Genomic DNA, 12,140 nt, shown 5'->3' on the forward strand with positions numbered 1-12,140 from the left:
AAAACATCATATAAAATTTAGGGCTGAACAGTCCTTCATATTATCATCTGGTCTAATTCTCTCCTTCCAAATAAGAAGATGAGGAGATAAGGGTTTAGAGCAGGGGTGGGCAAACTTTTTGACTCGAGGGCCACATTGGGTTCTTACACTGGACCGGAGGGCCGGAACAAAAGCATGGATGGAGTGTTTGTGTGAACTAATATAAATTCAAAGTAAACATCATTACATAAAAGGGTACGGTCTTTTTTTTTTAGTTTTATTCATTTCAAACAGGCCGGATCCAGCCCGCGGGCCGTAGTTTGCCCACGGCTGATTTAGAGAGAAGAAGGAAATGACCAAAGCTGCACAGCCATTTAAAGGCAGAGCTAGGAGTGCCTGAATCCAAAGTCACACTTCTTGCCCTAACTAAAGATGGAATAACTATTGAGAAATAAAGTGCCCTGAAACTTACCATTGAGGCATGAAGGAGTGGGTCAGAATGAAGCTGAGGCAGATGAAAGGAGTGAAAACTGACCCACCAATCAACCAGTAAACATTCCCACAAAAGAACTAGTGAGCCTTCAGACACAAGAATCAGGAACTTTGTCAACAAACTCTAAGCCAGGTTGAATAGGTCTGATGTAGACAGATTCCATAATAATAGTCAATGGATATGGATGGGGTCAGGGTTGGGCCTTGGTGTACCAACTACTCAATATAGAAGAAAACAAGTGGGTCTTGACCAAACTATTCATTGAGAGCCTACCTTCTATGAGTCTGCCTCATAAGCCACCAGTTACCACCGGGAATTTTCACAAGGAACCCTTTCCCTTTACCATGAGTCTTTGAAGCAACTAAAAACAATCAATTCGGTGTTCACAGCAAGTTACAAACTGAGGACAATAAATAGATTCAAGGTACCACTATTTCCTGACAATTAGGCAAAGGTATCAGCTGAGAGCTCCTTGCCCATTTCCTTTCAAAGGAAATTCAAACCTGAGCACAATTCATACTTTGAAACTAAATTTGTCATCCGATAGCCAAGGAAAGTTTTCTGGAGGATACTACTATTGAGATCAAGGGAGGCTGAGTAAACACTCTGTAGGCTTATCACTACGTGCACTGAAGTGTAAATGAAAGTAAAAGTTGCCTTTTGGTGTCAAAAGACCTGACAAGATTCTTTTCCAAATGGGATTGGAATTATTGGTAAATTTGTTGAGCTAAGAGATACTCTTTATCAGCTGTAAGTATTTTTAATTGGTTTCCAGGGAACACCTGTGTTAGGGTTATAAGCATCAAAGGTGATAAACAACTTAATTATCCTCTCAGAACCATTAGGAAAAATTATCACTGTTAGTGAGCTTTCTTTAATGCCTTCTTTTGAAGTGCCATTCTACTACTATTGTGGGGCTATTTGTAGTTTATTTCCCAGAGCTTTGATGCTCCCTATAAACAGAAAAGGCAGTTAGAAGTAGATTAATGAAGCTCAGGCTGAGTAGCTCAGTTGGTTAGAGTGTAGTCCCGATACACCAACGTTGGGGGTTTGATTCCTGGTCAGGGCACATACAAGAATCAACCAAAGAATGCTTAAAGCCAAAACCGGTTTGGCTCAGTGGATAGAGCATCGGCCTGTGGACTGTAGGGTCCCGGGTTCGATTCTGGTCAAGGGCATGTACCTGCGTTGCAGGCACATCCCCAGTGGGAGATGTGCAGGAGGCAGCTGATTGATGTTTCTCTCTCATCGATGTTTCTAACTCTCTATCTCTCTCTCTTCCTCTCTGTAAAAAATCAATAAAATATATTTAAAAAATAAAAAGAATGCTTAAATAAGTGGAACAACAAATTGATGTTTCTCTCTCTCTCTCCCTTCCTCTCTCTATAAACCAATAAACAAAAGTAGATTAATGAAATTAATAATATTTACACTGGTCAGATGTGTCGTAAGTTAACATTTGGCATAGCTTCTGCTTGGAGAAGTATCAAGTTGAAGAGAATCCCAAAACCTTGCAAGAATGTTTAGGTGTGGGGCAGAAAGCGTGAGAAGAGAGAAAAGACTGAGTGTAGCATCCATTTCCTTATCAAAGTGGTTTTTGAGAAAAGGCAGTTGCCAACTTGGGAGACTGTTACAGTCAGGAAAGGGAAGAGTTTTGTATTTTGTATATTTCCAATCACTGTCTTTAAGTTTTTTTCATGACGAGAAATTGAGACATGAAGGCAGAGTGTGGTAGCCTATGCAGTGTTAGTGGGCCAGACTCTGCTCCAAGTACCTTTCTCTCCTCAGATTCCACCTTTGGAGAGTGAAGATTTTTCCACTTTCTAGACACTATTCGAATACAACGTCCCTGGGAGGTTTTATTTTATTTGTGTTTTTTTAAGTCACAACTATAACAGAGAACAATAACCTTTTTGTAGAAACAAAGAACAATCAGGAAGTGGTCTTTGAGTAGAGGCCAAGGATGGACTTTCCTGAGTTCATATTTTCCCAGGACTCACACTGAGTTACTCAGCATTTTAGTGTTGCCTCCTTCTCTTATTTCTCTGTCACATGGGAAAAATTTCTGGCTCTCATTTTCACTCTTTGGAATGGGGTTATGTGGTTAGCCTTACCTGTCTTTTTACCTGCCAGGAACTAATGAGAAACTATGTTTTGAGTGTCTCAAGAAGTGGTGTGATAGACTTTAAAAAGAATATGCTACAATAGTTTCTACGCACTTCATGTTTTAAAAAATATCAACTGGGTTGAAAATCAGAGTTGTAAAGGAACTGCAGTGAAGCAAATCCCGTCTCATTTTATGGAAGCTAAGGCCCATCTGAAAAAAGTGATGAGCCCACGACTCCTGGTGAACTACCCCATAGCCTCCCCACTTGAATCTGTTGAAGAAATTCTTGCACCATGGTTGGGACTAGAATCATGTTAAATAACTGATTTATGACATTTAAAACAGTATCTTTGGTACTAGATAAAATTAAAGGGAAGTACAGTGGCCACCATTCTTTCACACTGGCAATCTACCCCGTTGGCAAAACAAGCCATTTCTGAAGCCATTTTGAAGCGTGGAATGTTTTATCACTATAAAAATGTCAGTTTGACATTAAAAATCAGTGCTTACAAAAAGCATTTTCAAATACCTGGCTTAATTGCTTTGGATTTAAATGGAGAATGAAGCAACTGCGTAGTTGCTTGGTCTGACTTGATTTAAAAGAGGTTGGACCTTTGTTAGCACTAATGGGTCTATTAACCTGAGGTTCCTGACTGTGAACTTTTAGCAGGGGTAGTGCCCCTTCACATTTATCTATACCATCATCAACTTCCCCTTCTCTTTTTCTCTCATGCAACTGGGGAACTTTAATTTTTTTCTGAATATTGATGGGAATTGCTTGTTGAAAAACAAAAGCTCCAGCTATATCCATTTAAATAATGCAAGTATGAGAGAGAGAAAGAGAGATTCAGTCTTATGATTTCATACTTAACATGTTGCATGCTTTGGCTCCAGAAAGATATTTTAAAAATCCTGGTTATATCCAATCAAGTTGTCTCTGTCTGTAGACAAAGGGTTGAGTAGAAATTTCCATGCAACCTGAAGACCCCATCACTTCTGCTCTGCTTCCTACCTATTTCCACCACAGCCCTATTTCTGAGATCTTTCTAGAGAGGCAGATAAGAGAGATCCTTCCTCCGGAGTTCCAGTTTTACACTAGAGAAAGACAACATCTTCTTGCTCTGGGTTCTATTATTGTTGACAGGGAAGGGCAAAGACCATGAGTTTTACAGAATGTAATTGGCAACCAGCCTATGGCCAGCCTTATTTGACTATCTACAGTTTCTGTCAGCTGGTGTTGATGGTGGTCATGGACAAGTTTGCAGGATTATGGAAGCATGGCACCCACAACCCTTTTGATTTTGAGTTGAAACAATGATGTAGAAAACATGATGGTTTTTAGAGACTAGAACCCGAGTTTAAGAATTCTGAAACTTCAAAATTTCTCCCAAGGTTTCCTTAAGCTCTGTTCCCAGCCTAACTGCCTAACTACCACACACATGTCACACAGGTTCTCCAAAAACTGCGGCTCTTAGTGACATCAACTTTACAGATCCCCTTAGGGCCATGGTCGGCAAACTGTGGCTCGAGAGCCACATGTGGCTCTTTGGCCCCTTGAGTGTGGCTCTTCCTAAGCCTTAGGAGTACCCTAATTAAGTTAATAACAATGTACCTATATAGTTTAAGTTTAAAAAATTTGGCTCTCTTGCCGAAACCGGTTTGGCTCAGTGGATAGAGAGTCGGCCTGCGGACTGAAGGGTCCCAGGTTCGATTCCGGTCAAGGGCATGTACCTGGGTTTCGGGCACATCCCCAGTGGGAGATGTGCAGGAGGCAGCTGATCGATGTTTCTCTCTCATCGATGTTTCTAACTCTCTATCTCTCTCCCTTCCTCTCTGTAAAAAATCAATAAAATATATATTAAAAAAAAATTTGGCTCTCAAAAGAAATTTCAATCGTTGTACTGTTGATATTTGGCTCTGTTGACTAATGAGTTTGCCGACCACTGATCTAGACGAGTCTCAACTGGGCTGACTGGGCACTTCAAGTCTCTGCCACATATCTGTTCCATGCCAGTAGGCTCCCTCAGGAATGTCCTCATGGAGATGACAGAAACACAAGAAAGAGCAAGGCCTCTTGAGTTGTAGACTTAGAAGCACCATAATTGCACTTCTGCTTCATTCTATTACCCAAAGCCAGGCACACGGTCAAGTCCAGAGACAGAGGCAGAGGACACTTCAAAGTTAAATGCCCAAGGGGGTGGATGCAGAGAGGGTAAACGATCATTCAACCCGTCAGCAAGACCTACCAATTCTACCTTAGAAATACTTTCCACACCTGTCCAATACTCCTTCTATCTTATTGCTACCACTTCAGTTCACCATGATCTCTCTTACCTATCACCACCTGACTGCTCTGTCCAAATCTTTCTTGTCCATTCCTTCTTAGACCATTCTCAATACAGCAATGAGAATAAACTTAAAAAGAAAACCTGCTCTGACCACTCATTTAATTAAGTATGCCAAATGGTTTCCTATTTGGCAGGATACAGGTGAAAATCCTGACTAAGGCCTGACTTGTTTTCAATTTTCAATTGAGGGGTTATTTTAAAGCAAATAGGTGAACCTGGTGAAAGGGAGTGAAGAGGGAGCGTGGGAAAGAGAGGCTTTGTAATGACTTCCATGTGAGGACAGCCTGGGACCCCTTTCTCCAACTTAATCTCCTTCCATCCTTTCTTTCACTTTATGGTTGGAACACATCATAATTCCCCACCTTGTTCACTATTTCAAGCCTCAGGAGGCGCTTCTTGGACAGGAGGCGCTTTTTACCCTTAGAATATCTTCCCTAATTTATAAAATTGTTTTATAAAACAATGTCATCTACTATTACCAAACTACTAGAATTAACAGGAAGAGTTATGATTTGTGCGCCATTCTCCTTCCCAGCCAGGCCCAGGCTAAGACTTCAAACTGAACCTCAATACTTGTTCAAGGCAAAGTTGCAACCCAGGTGATTTTTGTCTGTGGAGATTTTTCATCTTATTTCTTGGATACCTGTCATTTGTCCCTGAATGGCCAATAGGAACTCCATGGTCACATCTGATCAGTGTCAGACCCCTCTAAACAGTTCCTCTCAATAATGTCATCCCACTCCCTTTACTAAAACCTTAGCAAAACCAGTATCCCATGTTCCTTTTCTTCAAGATCTTGTATATAACCAGTAAGAGATTTAATATACCAGTACATGATTAGGTTACATGGGCAATATGATGTAGCCCTTAAGTGTATGTGACTTAAAGTCAAATCACCACGTCTAAAATATTGTACTAGAAATAATGGCCTAAACAAGAAGAGTTATTATTATTGTATTGTTATTCACCAATAGCAGCAGCAACTATTACAATTTTTCCACAGGCTTTCTATGGCCCCACACATTAAAGTAAGGGATGTGAAAGTTCCTATGTCTTCTAGCTGGCCAATTGGGGCGTGGTCTTGCTGAGATGTTTTCAGTCCCTCTAATCTTTCTCCTGTCCTGCACTGAAGGCATCCAGCCCTGCTCAGTCATAAATGCAGGCATGGCTGGGACAGCACATAGGAGAGAAAGAACTGGACAGGTAGGTTGGGGTAGAGAATTGCCACTTCAAGTCCCCTCACTTTCTCTCCTCTTAGGAGCCAGATGGGGAGTACAGCCCTGAACTTTTCAATTTCCAAAACTGAGATTCATGAAGTATCATTAAGCTCAGTGCAGAATGAGCAGACAAGGATTTCCCTTCCTCTAATTTAAGCCTGACAGTTCTAATATTCTACATGATGGGGTTAAAGACAGATGGAGAATCCTTTTTAATGTGTGTAGAAGACTGGGCAATTGTACTCCCTTCCCCAAAAGTGGCACAGGAATTGGCATCTCCTGAACTAATAAGTGAAACTAGCAGAGTGGTGATAACATTCCAGAGGGAGCCCTTGTGACGTGGTGGTTCGGGTTGATTGTGGGGCCTTTCCCATGTCTGGTGCAGTAAGTGGAGAGTGGAGTAATCTGTCGTCTCTCTGCAAGGATGCTAACACTGAGCCATGTGCCAAGCACTGATGCTCTCCAGACTTTGGCTACTATGTTGTGCTGGCTCTAAAATAGAACATATTTCTCAAGTGAGTTAATGCCTACCTTACTACCTTGTAATGTGTAATTATCAGAAATGACACTTAATTGTTTAATTACAAGACCAAAAGGTAGATAAGAACTGGCTGCAAGCAAACTATAAGACCAAAACTCTCTCTCTCTCTCTCTCTCTCTCTCTCTCTCTCTCTCTCTCAAAAGGTATATGTGTCATACATGTACATACATATTTAGAAGTATGTTAATAGTATGTATAGATCTATACTTGTATATGTTTAAGCATACCAGATTGTCATGGATCTGATTCAGTGGTCATACATATTGACTGCAGGAGAGATGAAACTCAAAGTAGAAAATGGTTTGGTTGGTTCAAAAGGTGAAGTCCTGTACACAGGCTGCTTCAGAAACAGTGTTACTAATGACTATCTGCTGAGCCACGGTGACCTGGTCCTGTTGCTGCTCTCTTCTTTGAAAATAATCCACATTACAGTGGGAGTTTGCAGGGGTTAGATTGCACACAGTGCCAATTCAAGATGGACAGAGGGTGAGCCGATTTGAATAAGGTTTCTGTGTTGAAGTCTGATACTTACCCAAAAGAAGGACTGATTCTTTGGGAAAATATGAAGAAAGGAATATTCAGTTAAATCCCTCTGAGGTTTGTGCTAAAGGTCAAGAAGAAATGTAGACCTTCCCTTTCACAAGAGGTCAACATTTTTACCTGTAGTCATCTATTTATTTTTACATTGTACTTCTATCTGCATTTTGTAGATAAGGACATTAAGGCTTGGAAAGGTTCAGTGGCGAGCCCAGTATCACGCAACCAGTAAATGGCAGAAACAGAATTTGAACCCAGTACACCTTGCATTGTTTTGCGACTGGTGCTGGAGGTTTCAAAAACTCAGAATAAATTAGGAAAAATAGATGGGTTCCCACTAATTTTGACTGTCCTCCTTTGCTAATGGGAAGTCTTGGAAAATACCTACCAAAAAAATGAAAACAACGACCGCAGAAGTTCTGGTGAAACCAGTGACTCAACCCTTAGGAACAAGCCCAGACTCCTGTTCTCCCCTGCTTGGCACTGATTGCTGTGGTAGAGGCAGGAGGCAAGTGGGGGTTAACTGTTGACCTGTTTAGCAACCCCCACTCCTGGGTTCATTAGCCTCTAAGGAGATGGATGTCACAGAAATGGTACTAGTCACCCAGGAAAGAACTAGGTAGTAATACTGGCCTCACATTCCCAATCTCAAATGTAAACTCTATGTTCCCTTCAGAGGACACTTTTAGTGCTGCCACAAAACTAGTAGGGCTGTTAGAAAAAAGACAGTTGAATCTTTCCTTTTCCTTAACTGTCCTATGTGTACTCAATATTTTAGAAAGAGACTTGAGATGTTATGAAACCCACAGGAGAATTTTCGAATAAACCTCTTGTACAAAGTCCTCCCTAATTGTCTTCTTAATGTCTGAGGTGAATCTACTCAGTCAAAAATTGCTTCATTTAGCAAGGGACGCTTTGTAAAACATAAGGCCTGCAAAGTTAGCCTTGCCCCTGAGGGGGAAGAGGAGGGGCCAGCTGATGTGCTTGGGGAGGAACTTTTTATGTATTCCTTCAACAAAGTTATATGAGGCAGCTGCTATGACTGGGTAACTACCTAGAGGTTGAGGAAATCACAGGGATGGGTGGCATGGCCGTTTTTTGAAGAAGAGTTTGGAGTAATATCTGCAATGCTCAGAAGGGAAGAGCTGAAGGCAAATCACAGAACATACAAACACGGTTGACGTGTTGCCGTCATTTTGTCTGGATTGGCCTCATTTGTTACCTCCCACTCAAGTCTCTTTTACCCTGAAAACAATGAGCAAACACATACTTAGAAAGATACAGTTTAAAGTAGAAGACGTTTTAAGGTCCAACTTACCCTAGCTCTCTAGTGTCTAGACTCATTTTGATATGTGGATGTCGTACAGTAACATGTTTACAAAGGTAAAAGTCATGAGAAAGGGAATTTTTAGAGATAAAGAAAAGATGAATGGGTGACATGGTACATGGAAAAAAAACACATTATGGGTAAATAAATTAGATTATGGCTCCAGATTTGCTACTAACTTGCTATATTAGTATAGCAAGTAAAGGGTGTCCCAAAATTCACGCTAGAAGTAATTTTGATAGAAAACACAGGTTTATAATTAAAAATTGTAAATTTTTTATTGATTCATAAAGTATACAGTATATGGTTATGTATGGAATAGCATATCGGGTAAATGGATTATCATGTCGCAATAGTGAGCACCATTAACTGTTATTGCCTGAGCAGCTGCTTTTTTGAAGAAGAATGGTCCGATGATGCCTCCAGCCCCAAATCCGCACCAAACAGTGACACGTTGTGGATGCATTTGTTTCTCAACAATCACTAGTGGATTTTCTGAACCCCAAATGTGACAATTTTGTCGATTAACCAAGCCATCAAGATGAAAATGAGCCACATTTATGCAAAACTGTCATGGAAAATTTCAACAAAAGAGTGTGTATGTGCCAGCAAAGCCATGGAGGCCATTTACCCAATATGCTTTTCCATACATAACCCTATACTATATACTTTATGAATCAATAAAAAATTACAATTTTAAATTATAAACCTGTGTTTTCTATCAAAATTACTTCTTGCGTGAATTTTGGGACACCCTTTATAATGCACAGCCTCTCTGAGCTTTAGGCTTGTGTGTGTGTGTGTGTGTGTGTGTGTGTGTGTGTGTGTGTGTGTGTGTTTTTCATATGGGACTCACAGTAACTACCCTGATGTGAAAATAAAATGATATATCACTATAAAATACCCTATAACCTGATTCTTTTTGGAGGGAAAAGTGAATGAGCCCACAGGCCTTTAACCTTTCAGAACTTTTTCTTTAACTGTGTTACTTGTTTGTTTGAGGTGACAGAAATACCCCGTAACACTACTTGATTTCTTACCTCATGAAGCTGTAAAAACCATAGTATCAAACACCTGACATGCACCATTTCTAATGTTTTCTGTCTTACTTGTCTCTAACTCTAGCCACTGCTGTGCTGACTACTTCTGCATGGTTTCTAATACAATTCACCCAGGCTCACCCTAACAGTGATGTGCTCTATGCCCTGACTTGGCACCTTCTGCCAGAGAGTCCCAATGTTAATACAGAAGTTTAAAAGGCCACAGGACCCTGCAAGGCACCCATGCAAATACAATCTGAAAGTGCAATGGAGTTAGCACCCACATGGGATGAAAATTTGACCAGTGGGTAACAGGTGCCCATGAATTGATTTATTTTTCCTTTCTCCCCCTAGAGAGACTGTCCTGAGAAATAGTTACATGGCTACTCAGAGGATGGTCTTGCAACATCAAGCAATAATTTGAATTTAGCAGCAGCCAGCTTGATGAGCATTCTTATGTCTTCCTCCATCCTTATTTGCCTCATACTCCATATTCCTCATTCTGGATTACACTCCCTAATAAAGTAGTATCATGATGGAAGACTTTGGTTCAAGGTCTGGTTTCTGGACAATCAAGGTTAAGACAATTGATACCAGAGTGGCTCCAGAAAGCAGCTCTTCATGAAGATGTTTTGGATCGGGGGTGGAAAGACCCTATTGCTAGCAGAAGGCATGGTGATGATCACCCCTGGCATGTAGTGGCATTGTAATAACTAAGACTTTCACCTGTGGATAATGGGCTGAGGTGTAGGATGTAGGTGGTAAATGGGGGAGCCATGATGATTAAAAGCATGGATAAAATGACAGAAATTATGGAACAGGGATGATGGCTGTCAACTGCCCTGGAAACCATCTATACTAATAAAAGGGTAATATGCTAATTAGATTGGGAGACCTTCTGGGAGACCTTCCGGACATCCTTCCAGACAAAGCCATGGTGGTGGGACCAAGGCAGAGGCGGTTAGGGGCGATCAGGCTAGTGGGGAGGGCAGTTGGGGGTAAGCAGGCTGGTGGGGGGGGCAGTTGGGGTGAGCAGGCCGATGGAAGGAGGCAGTTGGGGGCAATCAGACCGGAAGGGGGGTAATTGGGGGCAATCAGGCCAGAAGGCAAAGTGGTTAGGGGTGATCAGGCAGGCAGGCAGGTGAACGGTTAGGAGCCAGCGGTCCCAGATTGTGAGAGGGATGTCCAACTGCCGGTTTAGGCCTGATCCCACAGGAATTGGGTCTAAACCGGCAGTCGGACATCCCCCAAGCGGTCACAGATTGGAGAGGGTACAGGCCAGGCTGAGGGACAATACCCTGCCCCATGCATGAATTTCGTGCACCAGGCCACTAGTCCTATATAATAAAAGCCTAATATGCAAATCGACCGAACAGCGGAACGACTGGTCACTATGATGCACTGACCACCAAGGGACAGACGCTCAATGCAGGAGCTGCCCCCTGGTGGTCAGTGCACTCCCACAGGGGGAGCACCACTCAGCCAGAAGCCGGGCTCACAGCTGGTGAGCACAGAGGAGGTGGCGGGAGCCAGCTTTTATTTTCTACTAGAGGCCCGGTGCACAAAATTCATGCACTGGCGGGCTGAGGGACCTCCTCCCCCGCACCCCCAGTGCACAAATGTAGTGCACCGGGCCTCTGGTAGAAAATAAAAGTTGGTGCCAAACCGGTTTGGCTCAGTGGATAGAGCATCGGCCTGTGGACTGAGAGGTCCTGGGTTCGATTCCGGTCAAGGGCATGTACCTTGGTTGTGGGCACATCCCCAGTGGGAGGTGTGCAGGAGGTGGCTGGTCGATGTTTCTCTCTCATCGATGTTTCTAGCTCTCTATCCCTCTCCCTTCCTCTCTGTAAAAAAGCAATAAAATATATTTTTTAAAAAAAGAAAGAAAAGAAAAGTTGGACTCAGGGAAGCCAATTGTCAACTCAAGCCAAACTTTGAAAGCCAGAAATTCTCTATAGCAGCTTCAATGAAAATGGTCATCTCCTGAAAACAGGGAAGACCATGCTGAAAATCTAGTTGTAAAGGTGGCAGAACCACAAAGGAGAGTAAATATGCAGCCTCAACAAATGTATGTCAAAGTCAGGACCTTAGCAGGAGGAGAGGCACTTCTATCAGGTACACAGAAAAGGTTCCACTGAATTTGAACCTTCTACTACCACATTGGGAACTTTTCATTCTAGTGAATCAGCAGGCAAAGAGGGGAGTTATTGTATAGACCATTATAATCAACCCTGGTTACTATGTGAAGCTGGAGCTACGGTTATAGAATACAGCCAGAGAGGAAGATGTGCAGGATCGGGAAGAATACCTAACTGGCAGTTCTGTTGATTATGCATGCCTCCTTCCCTGCTTCACTCCCCCTGCCCCTCACTTCAGCTCTCTGGGAGCTGGGAAAGCAGCAGTACAGAAGCCTTTGCCTCAGGCTCCACTTTCAGGAGAACCCAAGCTCAGGCTGCTGTCCCACTGGTAGGTTCAAATGTACTTACTTGCTGGGACAAAATGTATATTTCATTTTGCTTAATCATCATGATGATCTAGAGAGGTAGAACAA

Source organism: Myotis yumanensis, unplaced genomic scaffold (genome assembly GCF_028538775.1).
Source record: "Myotis yumanensis isolate MYYU_CA2020_CCGP unplaced genomic scaffold, mMyoYum1.0.hap1 SCAF_9, whole genome shotgun sequence".
Lineage (NCBI taxonomy): Eukaryota > Metazoa > Chordata > Mammalia > Chiroptera > Vespertilionidae > Myotis > Myotis yumanensis.